At 44.0% G+C, this 24671-nt stretch overlaps 1 long non-coding RNA gene across 3 annotated transcripts in view; it reads right to left on the minus strand.

The window, feature by feature from the left end:
* Window positions 1-20996: 20996 nt before the first annotated feature.
* The window catches only part of LOC129784789 (uncharacterized), an 87652-nt gene continuing 83977 nt past the window's right edge, over window positions 20997-24671 (minus strand). For all 3 annotated transcript variants that reach the window (XR_008747876.1, XR_008747877.1, XR_008747878.1), the window contains one exon: window positions 20997-21473. This is a non-coding gene — a long non-coding RNA (uncharacterized LOC129784789). The remainder of the gene's footprint in view (window positions 21474-24671) is intronic.

The raw sequence follows: 24671 nt of genomic DNA on the forward strand, positions 1-24671 counted from the left end.
CATCTTTATTGTAGCTCCTCCCGTTCTAACAGAAGAAATGCACATTATGAGCCTTCCTTTTTCCAGTCTCCCCTGGTTCCCTCAAAATACCTAGGGAAGTCCATAGTAAGGACATATGAGGCAAGTGTCATTGTTAGGAATAGGCTGTTAATTCCCCAGAAAGCAGCGAGGAGCCCATTCCTCAGGTAGAGAAGAAAGCAACGTACCAGTCTAAGAGTCTCTCTCCTAACATTAATCGTCTGCAACACCTCAGGGCCCAAAGGCATTTTCACACCATTGCTTCTAGTTTAATAACACTAGCGCTGAAGAGCTACAGAGGGTATTTTCCTTCAAAGAGGGCTGGCTGAAGCAAGTCTGTGAATAGCAAACCATGAGGGATGCCACTCTCACATGCGTAGCTGGGTGGGCGTGCGGTGGATAGGGGCGTGAAGCCTTGCTCCTGGACAAAGCAGGCAGTATGGACACAGAGCAGCATCAGCACGCATGGCTCTGTGGCGAGATTTACCGACCTGCTCTCTATGAAGAGATGTGTTCAAAGGTTGAGAGATGTAGCTGGATTTGGGACAGGTAAATAATCACGAAGCTGCATTTCTGCCTAAGAGAGATAAGCCTGGCACAAGGGGACATACAAACATCAAAGCAATCCACAGCACAGTGAATGGATCCGTTTGCCACAGAGCTTTAACACCCCGATGGGAAAGGCAGAGTGGAAAGACCAGATATCGCCTTCGCCTATAGTCTAACAGTACTTTGCAGCTTGATCCTTGGAGCTCTGGTGTAAACTGGGAAAATCTGAAAAAGGCGACGTTGAGAATTAAGTTTATTACCAGTGGGGCCCAATTCACCATACCGGGATCTCTACCACCTCTGAAAGGAACATATCCACAGTGCCCGTGTATGGAGGGAGGCTCAAAATTGCCACTCCAATGACTACACTTAAATTGCCAATCAGGTTGGGATTCAGAAAGCTAAAACTTCAATTCCAAACCATAGCCTGAGGCCACAGCATGTCTGAAGCACAGGTTTGACAGAGGGGCTCTCATAGTGCTCCGCTGACTAATGAGATTAAAGGGGTTTCATTAAATCAGTTGTAGTTATAAGGCTTTCACCTTATTGCACTTGCATCTTAAAAAGGTGTTACTGTATGGTTTGATACATTTGACTTGGAAAAGATTAGCAGCAAGTCTGAAGTTTTCCATTCAAAGTAATCCAGTATCAAATGCCTCAGCTGAACCCCAAGAGCTCGGGAGTGGGGCTGTTTTGAATTTTGGCATTCGGACATGGACAGAAATCTTTCTGGCTTCTGATCAGTCAAAGGGCTTTTCAGATGACAGCAGAGCATATTTAAAGTCCTTACAGGTCCATCTATGGAAGACATTTGACACAGATTGAGGTCTCTAACTGCCCCAAATTACACAAGCAGTGGTAACTAAGAGTTTTTGAGGTATATCAAGTCACAGGTGAGAATCTGGTGACAAAAGTAAGTAGAAGGCAGCTGATCAGCCAAATGCTGGATTTCCTTAATTTCTGCTACACCACACTTTCCATTAGGTCTGAAAGATCACCTACTGCCTGTTGGTAGTCTACCACTGGTAAAAATAATTCTGGAGTGTCACAATGGGTTTGATGGACAAATTCTAAGAAAGACACAGAGTGTAAAGAAAAAGTACCTTGACTAGTGGCTAACGCAGATGAGGAATTAGAGAACACAAGCCCAGAGCTGTCAGTCACTTGATATCATCTCAAATCTGTATCTTCATTTCTCCATTGCACCAGAAGGGGGTGAATTACCTATGCACAGTAATAAAAAAGCTTAAGCGTTTTAAGATATTTCATTAGCCAAGTGTAAGGCATGTGTGCGCGCGCATTTCCCCCAGTGTTTCTCCTCAGGTAGGAGGACAGCCCTGTTGTATCTACCTAGCATGAAATTAATGCTTGCAATGGGGAAGATGTTCAGCATGACAGCTGCAGCCTGACTAAGCATCTCACATGGGTTGTTACCGAGATACTAGCATTAACAGAATACGATACCTTTTCACTGTAGTATCTGCCCACTGAAGCATTCGCGAGACACATTAGAATGCAGCAAGATGTACATGAAGAAGGCTTAACGTTATATTAGAAAGCACCAAGATCTCCTTAGGCAGTCATATCAGCAACTGGATATTATCACTATACATTTAAGGAAAAACAGTAAGTACCTTTTGTCACAGTCCCCCATGGTCACAGCATTAGCTGTAGCTGCTAGCCAGTAACTACCCAGACTATAAACTACTAGCACTTGTAATGTTACCACCACCCTCCTTTACCCCACCCTTGGGCAGCTATAGGACAAACTTTCTGGACACCTGGGTAACAGGGCAATAGTCTTGAGCCACACAGGAAGAGCACAAGATTGAAAGCGTCAGCAGATGTTTTACTGAGCATCTTGAACAAATTTCACAGTACGTGGCTGTTATAATTAGCAGCATGGTATTAAAACAGAATACAGAAGTATTTTGAAAAAAATAATCTTATAGGTACTACAAGAGTACTTCACTAGAATTCTGAGTGAGTTATCCCGTTCAGCTGCTCCACTCCCTGCTCAAGGGAGCAAGAAGCTCCCTGTTACCTGTTTGCTCCTGGTGCTTGCTGTATGAAGGACCCTCAGACCACAGGTCCCTGGGACCTCATTCGCCAGAGCAGTAGCTGGAGATCACCTCCAGAACAGCTACAGCCAATATTTGACACTGCAAATAAAAGTTGCCCAGGATATTCAGAAAGATCATTTTACAAAGGAGAAGACTGTATCCTGCAGAATTTTTTGTTGTCTCGGCGAGACCTTCTGCCTCTCTTCACTCCTTTCTGGTGCAATGGAGAAATGAAGATACAGATTTGAGATGGTATCGAGTGACTGACAGCTCTGGACTTGTGTTCTCCGATTCCTCATCTGCATTAGCCACTAGTCAAGGTACTTTTTATTTACACTCCATGTCTTTCTTAGACTTTGTCCATCAAACCCATTGTGAAGTTCCAGAAGGTTACTCACATTACCTCGATATTCACTGGAACAAGGATGTCTACCTGCTCCAAGAGAGCTGTACACGATGGTATATCATGCTCCCAGGCCTCACATAACCACAGGAAAAAACGTGATTCGCAGCTTCCATCGCTTGGACAATGCCTTTCCCTCCAACCCGGACATTTCTGAAGCATTACCCCAAACACTTCAATTCAGCCACTCAATACTTTCATTGAACTACTGTGGCCTTTTGGCTACCGCCCAGTTTCTCTGGGAAAACAGCCTTTGTCGAGGCACAGAGTGAAAGATTGAGCAAGTTACTAAAGGAAAGAGGAAAGGCAGGAAAATAATCTTGCAATTCTTCTGCACATACAACCACTCCTTTTAGAAAGGTAACCAAAAGCAAGCCATTGACAGCAAAGGTGAGAGGGAAGGGACGCATATTTCAGTGAAGAGATTTATTAAGGCCTGTCTTTTCTTTAACTGCAGCTGTACACAAGATTGACATATCCTGTAAGCTACCTTTGATAAAGTCCCTAGTCTTGCTGCAGCAATGCAGGCCATTTCATCTGCAGTGCATTTACAACCGTAGTTTACAGGATTTTCTACTTTCATATCCCAGCCTCAGTTGCTAGCTGTCTCTCAGGTCAGTGTTTTACTAGCTCGTAGTTTGTCAGTGAGTGTCTGCAGTATCCACTGCCTAACAACTCTTCCAAGATAAAAACACAGAATAACAGAGTAGGGTAGAGTTCAGAAAGCAGATGACTCTTGAACCGTGACTCTGAATGGGAGTCCTACAAGTAAGTTTGAGTTACATTGATCCTGGAGACAAGCAAATAGCTGGGCAGAGACTGTAAATTCTGGATATATCTCCAATACTAGCACCCTGGAGGACAGTCTTGGCACCACGGCAACAGTATGGTCCCTACCCAGAGAACACAACTTGCAAATAGGAATAAATGAGGAACTGGCACAGGAAGGTCCCAAAGCCACTACTCATTTTTCTTGAATGGCAGTTTTGATGTAGAAATTAAGAATATCTTCTCTTGAGGTCAAATGAAGTAGTCATGATCTGATTAATCACCAGCTCCACCACGGGCTGGTGGGGAGCCTCTGCTCTGGCACCTGGAGCCCCCCCAGCCCCTCCTGCCCTGGCCTGGGGGCTTCAGGGCTGTTCCTCCCACATGTTCCCACTCCTCTCTCCCAGATGGAATTGTGCAGGCTTTGTTCCCCCCCACCCCGCTTCTGAAATCTGTTATCCCAGAGGTGCTACCACCATCGCTGATGGGCTCAGCCTTGGCCGGTGGTGGGTCCATCTTGGAGCCGGCTGGCACTGGCTCCATCAGACATGGGGGAAGCTTCTAGCATCTTTTCACAGAAACCACCCTTGTGGCTCCCCTGCTCCCCCACCACCAAGACCTTACCGCAGAAACCCAATACAATGCTCCAGCTAAAGCCTCCTTCTGTGTCTATAGTATATTCCATACCTTTACAATAACACAGGGAACCGTTCAAACTCAGCTGCACCTACTAAGTACCTTGACTTATACGTCAGGAAATAACACTGTCCTCCCAGCCTGCATTTGACTTCAAGTTCCAGGTTGTTACCTGGAGCCTTTCCATTTTTCAGTGCTTGTTTCCAGGCTACATTTTGAGGTGATCCTCCAAGACGCAGGACTGGAGAGGGGAGGAAGAGTGAAACGGAAGAAGAAGAGATTAATTTTCCTGAAAAAACTTCATAAAAACTGTGTTCTATCTTACAAAAAGGAATCAATATTCAAAGTGTGTAAATATGCTTCACGCCGATGCTCAAATCCCCGGACACAAGTAAATGGTGTCATGTCCTGCAGACAGTTGAGTTGTTATGGACTTAACCAGGCCTTAAAAGAAATACTTAATGTTCACAGCAGGCAAGACTTTACCCCTTGTCCTCACCAAGGAACAGGTTGGTAGTAAAAGACTGGAGCCCTTTCTGCTTATATTCACAATTATTAAATTAATAGACCAGCAAGGATCTTAGGCTGTCAGAGCAGACGAGGGTAGAGTCTCTGTAGAATGAAAATGCACTTTAGAGGATGTAGAAGTGAAGGAGTTTTGAAACACAGGGAAGAGAGGAGAGAGGCTAGAGAATCAGGGCCAAAAATATCTGGGTACAGGAGATGCAGAAAGAGAAAAACACCTTTTTTTTTTTTTTTTCTGTTCATACAGGTCAGATGAACATACTTGTCTACAGAATCATCATTTCCTCTATAAGTATTTTAAATGTTCTAAACACTTTTAAAAACTTCACATACAAAGTAGCAAGAGCAATTCAAAGATTGCCAGAGCTTTGGTAATTCAGAGACAGGGATCCAGGCACCACAGGTGTTGGAACTAAAGCCATCACTTCAGATAATCCAGAAGCAGAGCAATGTTTAAGCAATGCTTAACTCTTGAGCAACATAAGCCACCATGAGAGCTGGTATCAGAAGCCTTCTAACGAAGGCCAGAACTGCAACAGGGGACAGAGGATCATGCTCCTGCTCCTCAGCATGGCACTGACGTTACAAGCAGTGGTTGCTGTCTCAAGGTCAGCCCTTTGTAGATATCCACCCTGAAGTCAATATAAGGCAGACGCTCTACCATGAGACAACTTCTGTTTACTCAACTCACTTTACAGAGGGACAGCTCTTGTAATAACAGCCCATGCAGACTTATAATGAGGAACTTGCAAGTTAGTCCCAGTTATAATGCTTTTCAAACTCCACAGCTAGCTACAGCTTCAGGAAGAATACAAGAAATTTGGGACATCACTAAGTGATCCTGTGTTGAGTGATAGGATAGGCCAGAGCTTCACTAAGATGGACTTGGACCCTGATGTGAAATAGAAAGCAGAATATAGATGGGCTCAGCCATTCCTTCTCCTTCCAGAGGTTAGGAGCACCTATCCTCAAAATGAACCAACTAAACCCACCAATCAGTTAAGCTTTCCTGTTTGCAAATGCTAATGGTTTTCCATGTCATCTCACATTTTAGACTGAATGGCCTTCAGTGCCATTGCATGCTCAAAGGATACAGTGGTTGCCTAAAATTCAGTACAACTGCACATCTAGTCTTCAATCATAGAGGATCCAGAAAATTCAAAGAAACTTCCTCAAAGACTAGGACAAGCACACAGATACAGAGATAACCTTCAGCTTTTGGCACTGTATGGCTTAAGAAATCCCTGCACAGATTTACCTACATCCACAGTCTGAGCTGGTATCCTAAATTTCAGGGCAGAAGGCATTTGAAGCCACACCTTCAGTACAGAAAAAAGTGTTGGTGCCTCCTATTTTCATACTGCCTCATTAAAAAACAACAAAAAAAAAACCAAAACCCAAAACCAAAAAACTTTTACTTCTCAGGAGGTTAGTGAGGTATGTAGGATTTCATAGCATCTGCGACACAGGATGGTGCACTACAGTGAGAGTAAACCTAGGAGGAAAGAAGCAGAAGGAACTGAAGTGAAACCACATGGGCTATTAGCCCCACATTAACACTTAAATAGCATATTATTTCATCATTTGCCAAAGCTCAGATGAGCCCTAACCTTTAGCAGATAACTCAGAAGGAACTAAAACTATGGGGGTAGCTAGGATGGTTTTAGCTATTTGGAACACTGACACGAAAACAAGGTCTGGATCAATAGATAGAAGTTCAAGGATAGTCTTAAAGATCCAATTTTAAAATCAGGAACTACCTCAGGCTGTTTTTAACCCAGAGCTCCACAGGATTTTTGCAGAGGAGTTTAGTTTGCCTCCATGATATCAGAAAAGTGACATAAAAGTGTAGAGCTTACATCTAGAGCTGTGTCACTTCCCCTAGGGAAAAAAAGCAACCCCAAAGAAGAAAGTGCTACTACAGAAATATCAGAGTGGTTCTGTTAAACACCCTCAGTTTCTGCATGGGTTTTCTTCACAACTGGAGCAACAAGGCTTATGCAGGTAGTAGAAGAGCTTCAGACTAGATTAAGTTTATCAATCCATTATGAGCCTGCTGGAAGGTAGAATCCACAAAAGCCAAAGTGCTAACAATTAAGCACTTTTCAGAAGCAACTTGCAAAGAATTTGTCAAATCATTCATATTCTTTACATCCCCAGAAGGACATGATCATCTATCCTTGATGCCTTTCCTGTACAAGTCTTCCAATAAGTTATCCGAAAATGTTATGCTGTGCAACGGTCCCAATGTTCTGGCTTCTCACATTGGTGTCTGCCATCACCTGATTCTCATATCCTGTGGTCTCCAGCCTCCTGCACAGGAGGAAGCAGAAATAAGCATTACAGAAGTGTCAAAAAGCATGACTTCAGATGGCAATTCAACCCGTCATGAGCATCCATCCCTGAATGTCTAGTGACATGGGGAGGGTATGTGAAGAAAGATGAAAGGGGACACTTTCATGACAGTCTCACCAGAGGAGTCCAAGCTACAGACTTAAGGAAAAAAATTCATTTCCATTTAAGTTAAAAAGTACAGCTGCAAAAGATAAAGGTGATTCTACTGCATGTCTTTCACTCCTCTGATTTTTATCTTAAATATCTGAAAGAGGCAAGAATCTATTTTAGTGCCTTTCTCAAGGGGGGGCTGATCTTATTTTACATTACTTACCCCAATTCTAGATTACCTTGAATATAAGAGTAAAGATTTTATAGAAAATCCTTTGCCAATCCCTTCCTACCCAGAATACGGTTCCACCAGCAGAGAGTGGGAATTGTTACCAAACAAGGCGTTACCTTTGATGGCTGGTCAGCAGCTTTCACTGTGCCTCCTGGCTAGACGCGAGGAGCCCGGGTTAGTGGTGGCACATTCATCCCTCTAGAGGCCACAGGGAAGTGACCATCACGGGTACACTGGATTGCCACAGGACAGTAGGCAGTCCTTGTAAGTTGTCATTTGAAAGCTGCCATCTGTCCACCACTCAGTTCCTTTTGGTCAGGAAAGAGAGCAGAGCCAGCTCTTGCCTTCCCTCTTTCTCAAGGACCTGTTTTACACATATGCCCCTTCCCCTCAGACAATTTGGAGTTTACTACTACTAGCCAACAAGCAATCAGGCTACATTCCTCTATCAGGTTTCAAGAGAGGATGTGTTAATTGCCTGCAGCTCTTCAGGACACAAATTATGTTCTATTAGGATAAGTTATACAACATAGGACCAGGAGTTTAACTAGCAGCTGTAGCCAACAGCATAGTGAGCCTGCCAAGTCTGGCACATGTTAAAGAACTCTCTTGCTCATCATCCATGAAGTCTGCAGGTGCTGCCAATGCCCAGTAGCAAAGGGTAAGGTGATATCAGGATTACCACGGCTGGTTCTGATGAAATTGTCTCACTTAATGACATCCTGGAGTAAGGGCTGGAAAGCTGTCAGAAAGATGACGAAGAATTTTGCCAAAAAAAATGGAAAATTGAATTACATATGTGATTGATATACATCTGTTTTGACAGGAGAATATTTCTGTGGTTTAGGAGGCAGGAGAGGGACATGGGGGAGGGCCGCACCAGAATAACCAGCATCCCAGGGATTGCACTTGGTGTATTGTAGTTAAGTGCCCCTGCTCTACCAAGCTCAGAACTAAGGCATCGAGGCTAACACAGTCAGCAAGGCAGCATTGCCTTATGGCAAAGGCAAGCCCAGAGGTCTTCTGTCGGGCTGTTTCATGACACAGTCAACATGAGGGGAGCAACTCAGCTGCTTATCTGACCTTTCTGGAAATGGCCATAACCAGCAGGTGACTTAAGTACAGGGTTGGTTTGGGGTCTTTTTTTTTTGTTTGGGTTTTTTGTTTGTTTTTTTTTTTTTTTAACCAGAGGTTTATTCTATTACTTTCACATTTTAGAGACTTGAAATTACTCCACTCAAGTTGTGGGAATAGGAGAGTGCTTTCTTGCACAGTTCCAGTCACTAGATATTACATTTAATACTGCCTGCCCCCCAGGAGGATATCGAACCAGCTACTTCCTGAATCAACGTGAAGTTCACGGGGAAGGAGGTCTCTGCATTTCAAATCCTAATTGCAAACCTGCTTAGAGCAGGAGGGGAAAGCACATATGAGTAGCTGTAGGCTGGGTTTTTTTAAAGTTGGTTATGAACACTGTCTAGCTGCAGCTACCACAAGGGCCACACAGTTGTCTTAAAGAAAAGATTTCTTGTACCACAGAAATGGTACAAACAGGTCACTTTAAGTCATGAAACCTTTAGGGGTGTTCTAGAGCTATCTAGGAGCCATCTCCTCATGCTGAAGAATGCAGACGCTGAATGGCTTTTTGAATAAATGACATCATATTTTTATAGCACAAGCTACTAAATTAGGCACAAATGTTACCTCCAGATGTTCCACTTGAAATGACACTAGCTCAACATAAAGATGTCTGTAGAACTATTTCAAAACCCGAAGCTTTCTCACGATAAGGCCTTGGTATCATGCTCCACAGGACTGTATGAACAGTTAATTATGAAACTTGTTCAGTTTTCCCCCATTACTGACAGTCCTTACTATTGTCATTCCAAGCCACCTGTGTTTCTATAGTGACCCAGAGAAAGCCAGTCCCTGGGATCATACCAGAATTCCTTCCTTTACATCCTACCCAAAAGGAAAATCAACGTACCGCAAGGCAGCGTGTCGGGGGCAGGACAGCACTGCCTAGGCTGCTCTTTGCAGCATCTACAGGCAGAAAGCAGCAACAAGGAGTTACACCAGCTTGATTTCCACTATGAAGCATGCTTGTGGTTTGCAGAGAGCTATAGACCATCCTGGTTTTTACCATCCTTACCAGGAGAAGCTTCTACATGTTTTGTTTCAAGTGCAAAGGAGATCTCCTAAGAAGTCCCTCACAACATTTGCAATTGTTTCTCTGCTACAGATGTTCTAGCTGACACAGCACATGGTAAGCTCAGAAAGCATTTCAGTTCCTCTTCAAGGAAAGACATCTTTTCCCTTGATCCAAAAAGTTATTGTAAGATGTTCCAGAGAAGAGACAAAAACCTAAGTCAAGGCAACTGTGTGCCCTGCCTAACCCTCACCTTGTTTCTTAAAGAATACTGCTGTTGTCAACAATGACAACATTTCTCAAGTTTTAAGAGTCCTTTACCACCCTTTACCTGCTTTGGAGACATACGTTGCCTAGGTATCCCCACCCACCTCCATTTAAACCCAAAGAAGGTACGTTTTTCCATCAAAGCTTTCCCCTTGCATGAACCGTCACAGCCTTCTTTTCACTTTAGGAGCTGGCAGCTTTTCTCTGAGGTAGTACCTTGTCTTCACACACCAAGAATCCCACTGAAGCTAGTCAGTCACGCTGCTATCATGCTGATCTCCACATCTCAACGGAGGAAGCAGCAGTTCTGTTCTTCCAGAACAGGGAGCACAGGAAAGGCTAGAATTACTTGCTACAAGTATTTGTGCTGACCAGGGAGCTGCCAAACACTTTTTATTGCTGCCATCAATTCCATTCCTCCAGGACAGGGGTATACATAGCTCTTTTGGCTCCCAGTGACCACAGCTGGTTTCTGTCTCCTCACCCTGGGCTATTGAGTTCTTATCGTCAGAGAAACAATGAGTTACTTAACAGCAGCTGAGACAGCCTTTTTTTCCCCCCTCTTTCAATTCTCAAGAGCCTCACTATCCAGGCGACATTATATGATAATATGCATCATGTTTCCAAGGCAAAAAGAGACACAGCCAAAGCCATCATCCCATGCTTTACAGGCTTTCATTTTCAGTGTAAATGAGCCTGGAGTTAAACTGTGACCAAGCAATACAGTCAGCCAAAAGTTTAAGAGCTAGACCCACAAAGAAGACCCAACACCTATTTTCTCTATACCTTAAAGGGCTTGAATTGTGTCTTTTTTTAATCCAAATGCTTTAGGAAGAGGCAATGGGCACCAGCAAGACTAGCCTAAGCAGCTCCTGTGCACCATCCCTCGATCGCTTCTCCTTCCACCCAATGCCCGGAGGAAGGCAAAGCAGCATGGACAATTCAAGTCAGCATTGCCAAACACTGTCATCCAGCAATGGCTTCATAGCATTTGACATAGTTAAATGTAAAAGCCTGGTAGTCATGAGGAAAAGGTGGTAATTTTCTCTAGCTTGAAAAGCAGGAAAGATGAAAACACTTTGAGAGAAGTTTGAAGCTTTGCTTCGGTTTCAGAAGCTGCCCCCTCTCTATCTCACAGTCTAATACCTAACAAGTAGTGTGTCACGTCACACTAGGCAGTTGCAGAAGGTCTCTTAGCGTGCAAAGGTCTGCCTTCTAGGCCACTTCACATGTAGGAAGGGGAACAACAACTATCACAGTCCTCCTGCTGCTGAGATCAGACCACCACCGGCAGCATGACACAGAGGATGGGGCTGCCCTAGAACATCCAGGCAGAGAAGCCACAGTTACAATGCCTCAGACTCCTGGGTGATAACTGCAAGCCAACAGCGAAGTTAACGACCTTCCCATCCCTTTTCCAAGGGGAGCACTTATAAAGCCACTTCATATATCTAATAATCTTTTTAGAAAGCAATTACTGTTTCTCACTCAGGTTTTTACAATCAGCTAGCTGTATGCAGAGGGCAGGTTCTTCACCACCGACTGCAGGCTTCAGTTTTATCATTTCCACTGTGTGAGCTCAGAAGAGATACCTGCAGAAGAACCCCAAAGCCTGCACAAAGTCTGTGCAGTCAAGACAGCCAGGATGGTTTTGGAAGCTTGTGCTTGTCCCAGACCTTTCTTCCTTTCACCCAGAAAGGTCACAAGCTGCTGCCCCCACCATGGCAGTTCAAACTGCTCACACACTGCTCCGAAACTGATCTCTGGGGTGAGGATGTAAGGACTGTTTCAGGAGAGTTTTTACAGGCGGACTAAAGACCGTATTACAGTCCTGGGTTGGAAAGACGACATTTTTCTGACCCCCATGGTTAGGCTGGTTTTGCTGTTGAAGCCTCTCTAACATAGAAACATGTTACAAACCTCCACTTGCCTACTATAGAAGCAGGGGCTTAGTTTAGGAAGCTGGCACACTACTCCAGAGCCCAGTGCTCCTGTATGTTTACTCCTCCCTTCAGCCATACAGCAATCATTGGCACTTCCCTTATAAGCTTTAGCTCATCCATTCCTAATGCTGGTTCAATGACCTCTAGAATAACTGGGTGAGAGATAACCAGCTTTTACTCCTAGCTGCTAATGTGATGTACATCCCACCAATTGCCCTTCTCTTAGGAGAAGGATCAGACCGTAAGAGCAGGTAGGATCAGGTCTTAGAGGAGCTTACAGCAATCAGAAGCTTAGCTGCTTTAACCAGAGAGGGGCTGTTTACCGACATGGAGTCTGAATGCAGCTGTGAAGCAGGTACTGAGAGTGCTCGGACCTTGCAGAAGGAGGCAGGCGCTTTGCAGCTTTGTCTGTGTGCATTATGGGCTCAGCTTTCCCCTCCGAGAAAGCACTATGAGACCTGCTGCACCGATGAAACAGAAAGAATAACAAGGGCAGAAAAAACTTGCAGCCCTTTGGAGCACAGCTTTAGCAAGCAACAGCCATCTCGGTGGGACAGACAATTCACACAAAGGAGCTAACAGTCTCTCTTGTACACTGCCTTCACACCGCCTTAAACTGCAGTGAATGAGGCCCCACAGGTATGCAACAGAGAGGAGTAAGGGAGGGAAAGCAAAGTTCTCTCAATTTTACACTCGGTCACCCAGCTTTATCTAGAGACAAGAAGAAATCTCATTCCATGTAATTCACTTACCCACAGCACTCAGAAGGGAAATCATTGAAATGCTGTTTGTGGGAAGGGTGAGAGGCATGCTTTTCCAGCAGCAGCAAAGGAAGCGATGGTCTCCCAGCTTAATCACATCTCTAAAGCTATTAGGAGCCCCTAGGACCAAAGAAAAGAAGCACCAGAGCATCCCAAACGTACTCCCCAAAGGAGTCCTTTCCACTTTGCTAGCTCCATCCTGTTCTTGCTGCTCAACAGTTCATAAAAAACTCCACCTGCTTACAGGAGAACACTTTCATACTCTTAATTGAGCTATAATTGGAGAGAACTAAGGCTTATGTCCTCCCCACTTCAGGTAAGGCTGCTACATCCTCCCCGGGACAGGCAGTGAGAAAAACTATTTGCACCTTGCAGCTGCTCCTCCCTGCTTAAATTGTCAGCACCTACCCCACATTATCCACTTTTATTTGTTCTGAAATCAGTTTGCTAAACCCATCGCTATTTCCTAAAGAAAAATAATCAGATTTCAGAATGGAAATGGAAGAGGCAGCATCTGAGAAATACTCTCCAGTGCCATTACTGGGTGAGAAAAATATTGAATGTTATGTCCTCCTCAAAACAAACAAACAAACAAAAAATCATAGATGAATGTCTGCAGAAGGAAGGGAAAAGTCTGAATCATGCAAAGGGCAAACTTTTTATGGCCTGCTCATACAGCACTGAGCAATAAATCATACTACTTCACAAATAATGCAAATGCTTCCTATAACCTCACATGCACATATGTGCAACATTTTTAGGCTTCCATGTAAACATAACAATTAGTGATCACATCTCAAAAAGAACTTACTGCAGCGTGCGTGTGAATACATAGACATAAGCATGAAGCATAATGCATAAGGAAATAAGATGCATTCATTCTAAGAATTTGGGAAGTAACTCCACTACCACAACCACAGGGGCAAACGCCGACGGCCCCTCCAAGCCCCTGTGGCTCCAGGGTCAAAAAGGTGCACAGAAAGGGAGGTGGTTACCATGCTGGGACTTTGGATGTCTTCACTTTGAGACAGCAGTGGAGCAGCAGATTAAAACAGTCCCATGCAAAAAAGACCCAGCTAGAACAGAGAAAGCCTGAGATAACACAGAAGCTTGAGAAAGCGAAAGAGACTAAAAGCAGAAGAAGATCCCAGCCTATAAACATTGCCTTCATCCCTGAAGAAGTTACCTTGCTTCTCAACCCCTTCTCATCCAATGGGTAGCTGGTCTAGCTACCTGGAGTAGATCAATATTGCTGTAGCTAATCTGTGGTAGCTGCCCAAGTGCACACCCTGACCTCAGTTTCAGGATCACATCTACAATGATGTAAGTGCAAGGACAAAAAAAGCTGCCACAGAGCAGCTGCCACACAGCAAATCCACAGCATAGCTTACCACACAGCGGTTAATTCCTACTGACATACTCCATCACCGGCTCAACTAGATGCGAGAATTGGAAATATCAGAAGATGCTTGCTTATACAGCCAACTTACAAAATTGTCTTGCTCCTGGTATGTTTTGGTTTTTCAAGGTATCTCTCTTCCTACAGAACTGCAGTCATTGTGTCAGGCAGAGCCATGTAGGTGTCACGGAGGGTGCAGATGTTTTGATCTCTTCAACTGAGACCTTTTTTCTTTTTTTTTTCTTTTCTTTTTTTTTCTTCTTTTTTTAATGTAAAACAGAAACATTTTAGATTGAAAGGGCATAGAAAAGTAAAAAAAAAATAAATATCAGTAGTTTAGTTATATTGTCCGAAGGAGGGAAATACAGCAAATAAATAAATGACAGATAGGAAACAGTGGGAATTAGCTTTTTAAAAAAGCTTTCTAGTTTTAGTTATCTAAGAAATCTTTTATTTATTTCAATAGTTCATTTTGTGTCTGAACTGTCTGTCTTGTGTGAATAAAATCTTCACCTTGGGGATCTACTACTAAGATTTTTTTTTGCATGGTGAGAGGGACTTTCAAAACACTTTAACTCAGTCCTGTTTCCCCCTGAAGTCAAGAAGCAGCATTTTAACATCAATGGCAATGAAAGGAAAAGAAAGCTGATGTAGAGCACTTCTAAAAATCACCTTCCCACACATAAAATTCCACTTCTGATGATTTGTACCTGTGAACATGCATGTACCAAACATGCTGAGATGCTTAGGAATTTGGGACAAAAAAGGAACTTTTGTGGTACAGGTCTGTGTTGAAAATGCATCTCAAAGAGAAAAAAACACAGAGGAAATGTACATAAATGAAAAAGAAATTAAAAGGTTTTTTTCAGAACCGTAGAAAGTGTCTGTATGAAAAGCTAAAGTAGCAATAGTCTGATCTAAGACAGACTGGTAAAGGATAATAGGATAAAATGAAACCAGAAGATACTTAGTCTAAATGAAGGCAAACTGTCCCTCACTGATATTTGTAAGCTAGCTTTTTTTTTACAGAAGGGATTAAACCAAACACAGTTCTGTCCATCTTGACAGTTGAATCCAAAAAGAGTGGCACAACATTTATTATCTGTAGTTACAATTCTGCATCACCAAACAACCCGCTGCGGTGTGCAGGAGCCTCAGAGTTGCTTTAAATTGTGCCAGCAGCTTGCAGAGGCGATACAATGCTCAGCAGCACGAAATAAAGGTGTATTATGAATGACGGTAAATTCCTTATTGTATGTCTGAGAAAGCTGGTACAGAAAAGTGAAATTATGTGTCCAGCAGTCTAAACTAGATCCCAAGTCTACAACTTTTTTTCTGCTCCCAGTGATGAGCAGGATATTTGGTCCTGTTAGACTTGCATGGATGGACTGGTACTGGGGTACTGATTTTTAATTGCTGCATTCCTGTGCCTGACACGGTGGGGGAGAGGTAAGGACAGGATAAAGTGATTCCCAGCCTTGTGCCTGAGAAGAGGAACTCAGCAGTGTTGCAGTGTGCTCCTGCCCCATACCCCCCCAGCTCTGTTTGCACATGCAGCATCCTGAGGGGGTGGCTCTGTCTCGTTGTAAGCTCTCCTTATGCTGCCTGAGCCGTGCGAGGGGCTGTGGTGTGACAGCGAGTTGCACTTGACATCAACATCAATGCGGGACAAGGAAAAGCCCCTACTGCTCTGACCACACAGGTCCGGGGCAGCGGAGACCCAGCCATACAAGCCCGACACACCGTTCTGTGCATCCACAGCAGCGACCCAGCCCAGCCACGGCACCGCTGCTCGTTGGGCAACGTGTCCTTGTGATACAGGCTCTGCGTTGGAATAAGGCACCTCTGAGGCAAAGTGGACGAGCTGGCAACACAACTTATGTCTCCCACTGTAGAGGAATGAAGCTGGATTAATTAGCATTGATAATAATAGTAGAGGGACTGTATAAAGAGTATGCTGGTATGAGATGGTTAAAGACCTTGTTGCAGCTGGCTAGTTTGGAGAGCGCTGTGACATCCCACTGGAGGTCTAAGCCCAGCTATGAATGCAGGGGAAAAGCAGGAAAGATTTCTTGACACCCAAAAAGAAATACCTGAGTGCCTTGGTGTCCGGTGAGCTGTGGTCAGCAGTGCAGAGCATTGAGACATGCTGTAAGGGATCAGGAGTGGGGGAAAGAGGGCAGAGAGACATTTACTGATGGGCATGTGTGTGTGTGTGCCTCTCCGTTGGGAGGCCACTGCCCGTCTCTCTCCCTCCCTCTGATCGTGCAATATTCAATCCCCTTCCTTCCCCCTTGTGCCCGTGGGGATGTCAGGCTCCACCTGCAGCAGGGTGATCACACGGTCCTCCAGCCCCGAGCCCTGCTGAGCACTCGCTCAGTAGCATATGAAAGGGAGACAAAAACTGAGGGGATGGGGGAAAAGCCCAAACTTTGACAGCATTCTTCATTTGAAGGGCACGGGATCGCCTTCTGCATTGAGACTCCTGGAGCATCTCTCCTCCATGGCCTCGTGCCCGGTGCATCACATGGGCTGCTTCCCTGGCTTTACTGCAGCTGGGCGCAGACCATGGGCGTGCAGCGTTGCCCTGGACAGCTCTGCTGGCACCACTGGAATCGCTCAGGACTTTTCTCCAGCTGCCTGAGACTGGTGGCAGCAGTGGTATGAAAGGAGATAGCTCTCAACTAATTTGCTCCACGTGTTTATGGAGAAAGGCAGGCATACATTTCCCTTGGGGCTGCCAACGTGGATGTTTTATCCTCCCAGTTTAAGCACAGCAAGGGCAGAGACTTTAGTTTTGCAACAGGACAAACCTGTTGAAGCTGGACTGATGCTTTTGCCTGGGGTTGCTGACGTGAAGTGCAAGTGCTGTATTTTCATTGCTTTCCTTTCGGCATACTCATTCGCATTATTACAATGAGGCTTAAAAATCCTTTCACAAAGCTATTTTTGACTCCATGTGTCTGTGTGCAGGCGCGTGTAGACACACAAACCTAAAGCTAGGGTTGCTCATAGTCTCCCATTTCCTCCTCCCCATGGCATCTGTTTTCCCTCTTACTAAGGCAGGAAGATATTAATTTTTTGCTCTGCTAGTCAGAAGATTAGAAGTATTAAGATGTATGCAGCATAACAGTGTTTATTTAGTTTGGGGTTTTTTATCTGAAGGCCAAAGAGAACTTAATTTAATTGGTGGGAAGATAAAATAGGGCTGCATTTACAAACAGGTTATCTTTCTACTGTCAACTCATCTCGCCTGCTCTGTCAGTCGGTTGAATTTAATTGTTCCAAGCCTCCTAGTTTTATAAAGCTCTTCTCTCATTCCCGATTACCCTGCCTCTGCATAATATATTTTCTTCGCAGGTGACCGCGGGTATGTAGGAAAGCCTTGAAGGAGCGCATGATTAAAAAAAGACGTGTTAAGCAAAGCTAGAAAAGCCCAGGGCCAAACACTGGCACATACTATACTAATATATTACTTAGAAGGTATAGCAGACTCTTCATGTGCAGCTATCATGTCATGAAACTGGTTATTTTTCTAAGAGTTGCATACTACTTTAAATGATTGAGGGGAGAGGTGGTAGGGTTTAAGGCTGCCGATTTTTGAACCTAGCGAGATGAGATGGACCACAATGGTCCGTTCTGGCCCTAACTCTGTGATGCTGTGGATAGAGAAGTGTAGGCAAGATGCAAGCAGTTAGTTGTCCAGAAAAAAAAAACAAAAAAACAAAAAAAACAAACAACAAAAAAACCAAACCAAAACACTCTGCCATGACTAAGTGACAGAAATGCTAAAAACTCTTTATAGTCTAAATTCCCTTGAGTATTTGATGCAGCCTGCAAAGTGGATTGAATTCTGTCTCTACTGTCTGTAGCAGAGTTGTGGCAGTTCAGAGCTGAACGTGTGCAGTTTCATGGGTAGCTTTTGCAGCCTGGCCTGACCTCTGTGTTGCAGCGACTACAAGCTAGCGGTATGTGAGCCGGCAAATGCATATCTAATTCAGGTACAGCTGTAGGAGTTACAGCCATATCTCAATTAAAATTAGATTAGCCTACCCTACATTAGGTAGGCTTCAGCCAACTCACATATGCTCCAGATAGCTATTTCCCCAGTCTCTCTTTAAGCCAGTGCCACCACCATTATCAGGTTTGTCAGCACTTTTCAAAGATTTTTTCCTGCATTTTTAATGTTTGTATTCACACCATCCAAGGGGAGGCGCAACCTGGGTTGGCAAATGACGTCTTCAGATGAAATAAAATAATTAATCAAGGGACCTTTTTAAGGCCTGGATGAGCTCATACGTACTGTTAAACCAAAGTGATACTTTGAACTGTATTTTACATGTGCTACACTCACAACACAGGGCCAAATAGCAGCACACTGGGACTTTGTATCTGCTCTCCTCCCTGTACCTGCATTTTAAAATAGTCATATCAGTCTGCTTCTCAAATCTTGTTTGGGGCACTGGAATACATGTATGATAACACAAGCAAAAGACGAGTCTAATGTTGGAGGCTGATTTCACCACTCTGTGCTCCCCATCGGTACTGTCCTCATACTCAAAGCCTGAAGCTCGAGCAGCTTTCATGCTCCTTCCCTTCTTCTATTGCTCCATTGCTACCACAAAGACAACAGATGTTCACAAACAGGGTCTTACCTCACAGTGAAGAGTGAAGGCAATATTCAACACTTTAATGGGGTTGGTGGTTGAGAGGCGTGAAAGCTGAAAAAATCCAATGTGTTAGTGAATGTCAGATGTGATAGATAGAGCCTGAACTAGTCAAAGCAATTCTTAAGAGTTCAGCAATACTCTGCTTATGAGTATGCAGTATCTTGATCTCCGTCTCTCAGACTGAAATGAAGATGTATGCTGTATGCCTTTTTGATCCACTTGACTCACCTTACCTGGGATTATTTACTACAAGGAATGTACCTGGAATCTGCTGTGACAGTTGAATTCCTCTCAGTCTTCCTGTTCTCTTTCTGCTTCTCTTCCTAATTTGAGTTAGCCTAAATGAGGTCAGAGGAGCCCGGCATAGATTCCCCTGGTGATTCAGCCATGTCACAAGCACAACACAGGGACCAGTGAGTCAGCAGCAGATAAGAAGGAACAATTCACCCGCCCTTTTTCTTACCACCCCTGTCTCCCAACCCTCCTTTCCCCATGAAGAAGCTACAGCTCTCTCAAGAAATCTGTTAAGTGGAAGAGTTGTTCTCCCCATTGTCCAAAAAACAAACAAACAAAAAAGATTAAATCCAGCTCAGGGGTAAACAGGGGGAAAATGAGGAAGCATAGAAGTAAATACATCCCTCCCAAAACAGTTACTTTTCTCATGCTACTTCACATTTGCTGTAACGAAGTTGCAGTGTAGTACTAAAAGAGAAACATGGATTAATTTCCGTCCTGGAGATGGAAAAGACTTCAGAACGTCATGCTACAGAAGTACAGAAGCCACTCCTCTCCCACTGCAGGCACCATGAAAGATAAACATCTTTCTCAACTGATCAAACACCATCCCAAATGCAGTTAGAGCATTTGCCTCCACTGCAGCAAGATAAGTCAAGCCCTAATCGTAACATGGTGGGGGCAGAAGGAGGGAGAAGTCTCAAGCTGTCTAAGCACAAGAAGTCTCAAGCACCACCTCAAGCTGTGGGAGTGGTCGCCCATCACTAACAGGGAGCATAGGCACTCCTCATGCCTCCTTCCACCTTTGCAAATGTATGTCGCATCCATACCAGTTGTCTAGGCTGCTCTAGAGCCCCGTTCCTCTGGTGGTGAGTCATCTCCTCTTATTTTCTGGCTATTTTTATTCATGGCCAGTTCATTCTCATTTGCTCTTGTGCCAACATTGTCTTTTAGCTTAAATAGCTCTTCTCCCGCCTTGATGTATATCCCCTTAACATGTTTATAGAGAATAATCATATCCCTTCTCAGCCTTTGTTTTGTTAGACAAGTGGAGCACTTTTGTAGTCTCCTCACATATGACAGGCTCTCCATTTGCCTCGACACCCCCACAGCCTTCTTCATCACCCATTCCTGCTGGAGCCCAGCTAGCCACGTGACTGACTGGTACTGAAGACAATGTTCCAGATAACACCTCAGCAAAGCCTTGTACAATGACATTAAAATTTCCCTGTCTGTCTCAGAAATCCTTCTCATCCTAAAATTGTATTTGCTTGTTTCTCACCTGCATCCCAGAGGTGGCTCACGGTCGTACTAGCTGATCACAGGATGTCTAATATCTTGGTCCTTTCCCCCCCTTCTGTCATTTCCAATTTATGAATTTATTTATTCTGGCACATAGCAGAAATTCTCATGTTAATCCCAGGAATGTAACCTTTCACTCTGTGCTATCTAATTTCATCTTGTTTCTATTATCCTCAAGGTCACCCAATGCTTCCTTCACGATATCTCTTTTGTCTTGAAAGTCCCTCAGTTTTGTTTCATCAGCTAATTTCATCAGCACGCTCCTTCTTTGCAATTTTATTCCTAATCCCTGTCTTCTCCAGCCCTCAGTAGTAATTTCCCATGTGGTATCACCTTCCTGAAGTCCAAAATAAATGAGATGTGACACAGGTTTTTTTTCTCTCTAGAAAGTTCATTCTCCTCCCCAAGGAAAGTACCTGGTTAGTTTGCAATGGCTCTGCTTCGGGAAACCTGGACTGCATTCAGCCCGCTTTCATCCCCGCCTGTAATTATTTTTACTTTCACTAATTCCTTTGGTTCTTTTAAAAATGGGCCTATACAGATATAGACACCTTCACACTGTTAAAAAAGAGAAAAATTTAGAAGCACCAAATAACTGTAAGCAGATGAAAAAAAAAGAGCTTCAAGCTGAATCAGGGTATTTTTCTCTTTATTTTGGGTTTGGGTTTTTTTGTGTTATTGTTTCACCCCTGCTTCCCACCCCCTCAAACCTGAGAAATTCTTATTGTGATTCAACCTGAATGAATAATTTCCCATTCCTCTCTAAATTATGCTACACATTGTTAGTCTGACACCGCTGTAAAACCTTCAGGAGTTTCACAAAGGGGCCCAAAGCAGATACACATTGCTCATCCAAAGGGATGCTGGAGAGGGCCAGGTCCGAGGGGTGGGCAGTGATGGTTAGGAAAGGGCGGAGGCGGGTGGGTTATCTGCATACAGCAGGTATTTCCATCTCCTTTGAAACAGCGGGAATCCACATGCTTCATATGAGCCAGGAACGTGTTCGCACAAATAATGACTTGCATTAATAATGTTGTCAACCCCCAAGTGCTGGTGGCCTCTTTCCAGGTGCTGGTGGCTGAATTCAAAAGGGATGATTCACATAAGGCCTGGAAAATAAAAATAAAAATCAAGAGGCTTATCGGAAGCTTTACCAACCCTTTTCAACAACCTCATTAAGCTAGCCAAAGGAAAATGTTTATAATTGTAGCTGCCCCTGGAGACACGTAAAATCAGCTGGACAACACAGAGGTGAACAGGCAACAAAAACCAAGTGTCCATGGCCAGGTAGGAAGCAACAGAATGAAACAGCTTAGCCCTAAAACTAGTGCTCCCATACATTAATTAAACAAACAAGCCCTAAATTCCAAGCAAGATCCAGTGTGCATCACCCACTGGTGAACACCTACTTCATGTGTGAGGCTACATTCTCCTGGGCAATGAGGACTGCAAGGCAAACCTGCAGAGTAACGCCTGCACTCCTGTGTGTCCTACCAGCACAACCTCTCACTGTGCTGCCATCCCAAATACCCTAAGGCACTCCCCACCAGAAGAGGTGACTGATGAAAAATGATCCTGTTCATCTGCAAACAGCATCTATTTCTGCTGAATCTTATCCTGATTTTCTTTGGATTATTCTATCTGCTATCTGTAAGTCTCTCCCAGTAACCATTGAGCCAACTGGCCATATTCAACCCAGTCTGGCTGAGGAGCACAAGTTTCAAAGATATTGAGCTCTGAACTATTTTGTGCAAAAAGGCAGACAGGTAAAGAAGGGTCTTTTAATGTCTTTATGGACAGAACAGCTGTGGTGTGTGCTTGCCACTTAGCAAACACTGGAAGACCTACACAGGGGCTCAGTCTTGAGACACAAATCTGCAGGAGACTAAGCTTCTTCATTTCACAGAACTAAGGTTTACATTAGACATTCAGGTCTCATCTGCCCTGGAAAGCTGAAGAAGTGGATGAATTACATTTTTATATGAGACAATAAAGCAAAATTCAAATGACAGCAATAAAGAACGAATTTTTGGGCAGGGGTGAGACTCTGAATGAACCCCAAGTCATTACTTCTGCCCTTTTATACCCATCTATAGGTATAGCTCTGTGTTGAATGCTATAGGACAGGGAGGACAGGAGCTACATGGCAGACATTAATTTTTTTTCACAAGCCCTCATATAAAAGATGCATTGGTTTGCCCCAGATTTTGCTGTCGAGATATTGGATGGGAAAGTGCTGAAGAAGTTTCCATAAGTTTGGTCTCCAGACTACAGCCTTCATGACACAGACATTTCTCTTGACCTGAAGTAAAGCCAGTTCTTACCCCCCAGCTTCAGCCTGTTTCTGTCCTCCACATAGCCAGGAGGTCCTTGAGAGACCCTACTACTGAAAGAAAGAAATGTCCCTGTATCCATGCTGTGAGCTATATGGCTAACTCCTGGAGTCAAATGAAAACATATGGACCTTGATTTACCTAAACACTACCCTGCTAGTTCTTCTCACTTCATACAAACATCTTAGTTTCTTGACCCGCCCTTTTTCCTAAACAAGTACGACAAAATCACATTTAATTTCAGGTGCTAGTTAACATCGTCTTGGTGACAGGGAAACCTTTCTTAAAGAATTCACATCTGTATCCTGCAATGCTTACGGTAAACATCCTCAAGGTTTTTCTCTCCTGAAATGGAGCAATACTAGCCAGAACACCTGACATTTCTGAATATTTGCTCACAGTAGTGCATACATGGCTTTAATGCTGGAAAAAACAGAACAGCCCCTTAAGGCAGGCTCATTTCTATTTGCATTCAAGTAATAGTCCAGTTTGACTAAGCTACACAGCTTTCCAGCACTTTTACGTTAGTGTGACTGCATCCATACTAAGGGTGGCTGATAAAACAGCATAAAATCACTTTTCTAAATGAACAATTAGAAATGGACACAAAATTTGCATAAAGATAGCAAGCTAGGGAGAGATGAAATCCTTCTCCCCTTTGGGTTATCTTTGTATAGCAAGAAAATGGAAATTGGTGCTAATGCTTATATAATTCTATAGGCACATGAAGTGGTATAAAAGTATTACGGAAAAGTTAGATATTAGTGTTAATATTAAGGCACATAAATAAAAAAATATTGTTCCGGTTTCAGGTGTAGTGTAAAGCAATGGGGCCATCACGAGAGCCAAAGTAGAGAGACACTCATCAGAGTGAAGTTGGATTCTGTCTCTACCCTGACAATTTCCTTCCTTATTCAAAGCAATTGTTTCTGCCTCTCATTTGCATAAGCACTTTGCTCATTAACATGCTGTAAGAGGAAAAATGAGCTGGGGGTGGGGAGAAGGAATGGGCTACTGATAGAACAAAAAACCCTGTTTTAAACCAGGGAGTAGGAAGGTCACATCAACCTCAGGACGATAAGAGCTGAGGTCACTGAAGGCCACGGCACCTCGCTGTCAAAATCGCTCAGAAAAAGGAGATGGAGCTGATGCTCATTCCTTACTCTTCTATGTACACGACTATCTCCCCTCTCCAGTTCTCCTTCCCTCTTCTGCTCCCTCCCACCACTTTCTCTCCATGCTGCTGCCTCTTTTCAGCCAGAGCTCTCTGGGCCAATTCTGCGCTCAAACCAGCTGGTTTCCATGTGCTGAGTCCATTTTCATCTCCCCCAGCAGAAAAAGCACCAGCCTTCCAGGTTTATTGGTAACTGCCCTTGAGAGAAAAACCCACAGCTGGTGTAGAGTGGAGCTGAGAACGCACCCCCAAAACAGCCACGGGAGGGGAACAGAAGAGGCAGTTTGGTCTGGAACAGCCGCTGTACCATGGCATGTGTTAAGATTTGTACTGGATTTCTGACAGCCGTGGCGAGCATGCCCAAGGGGGTGGAAGACAACAGAAGCTTCTGCCTGATGCTGCAGGCAGGACACATGGACAGCTCACGCTCTCCGCCAGTGGATATTGGCTCATGCCACTGGCTTGAGACAACATCTGGCTTCCTCGCTCTTGCTCCTTCCCACTGGCTCTCTCTGATTACAAGGACAGTTTGCTGCTAACGTGGCTTCAGCCCAGGAAATAACTCCATTTTCAGGGCTGGCCAGACTCAGGCTGAACAGCGACGAAGCAATAGAAGGAAGAAAAAAAAAAAGAAAAGAAAAAAGAATAGGAATAAACAGAGAAGTGGGATGAAGCGCTACATAGTCATGTAGGTACACGTAGGTACAAAGCCATGGATAATGAAGCTGAAAGGGATGTCACAAGATCATAGTCCTTTCCGATGCCCTAACTGTTCTAATCATACTTGTCTAACTATGTTA

Source organism: Falco peregrinus, chromosome 6 (genome assembly GCF_023634155.1).
Source record: "Falco peregrinus isolate bFalPer1 chromosome 6, bFalPer1.pri, whole genome shotgun sequence".
Taxonomy (NCBI): Eukaryota; Metazoa; Chordata; class Aves; order Falconiformes; family Falconidae; genus Falco; species Falco peregrinus.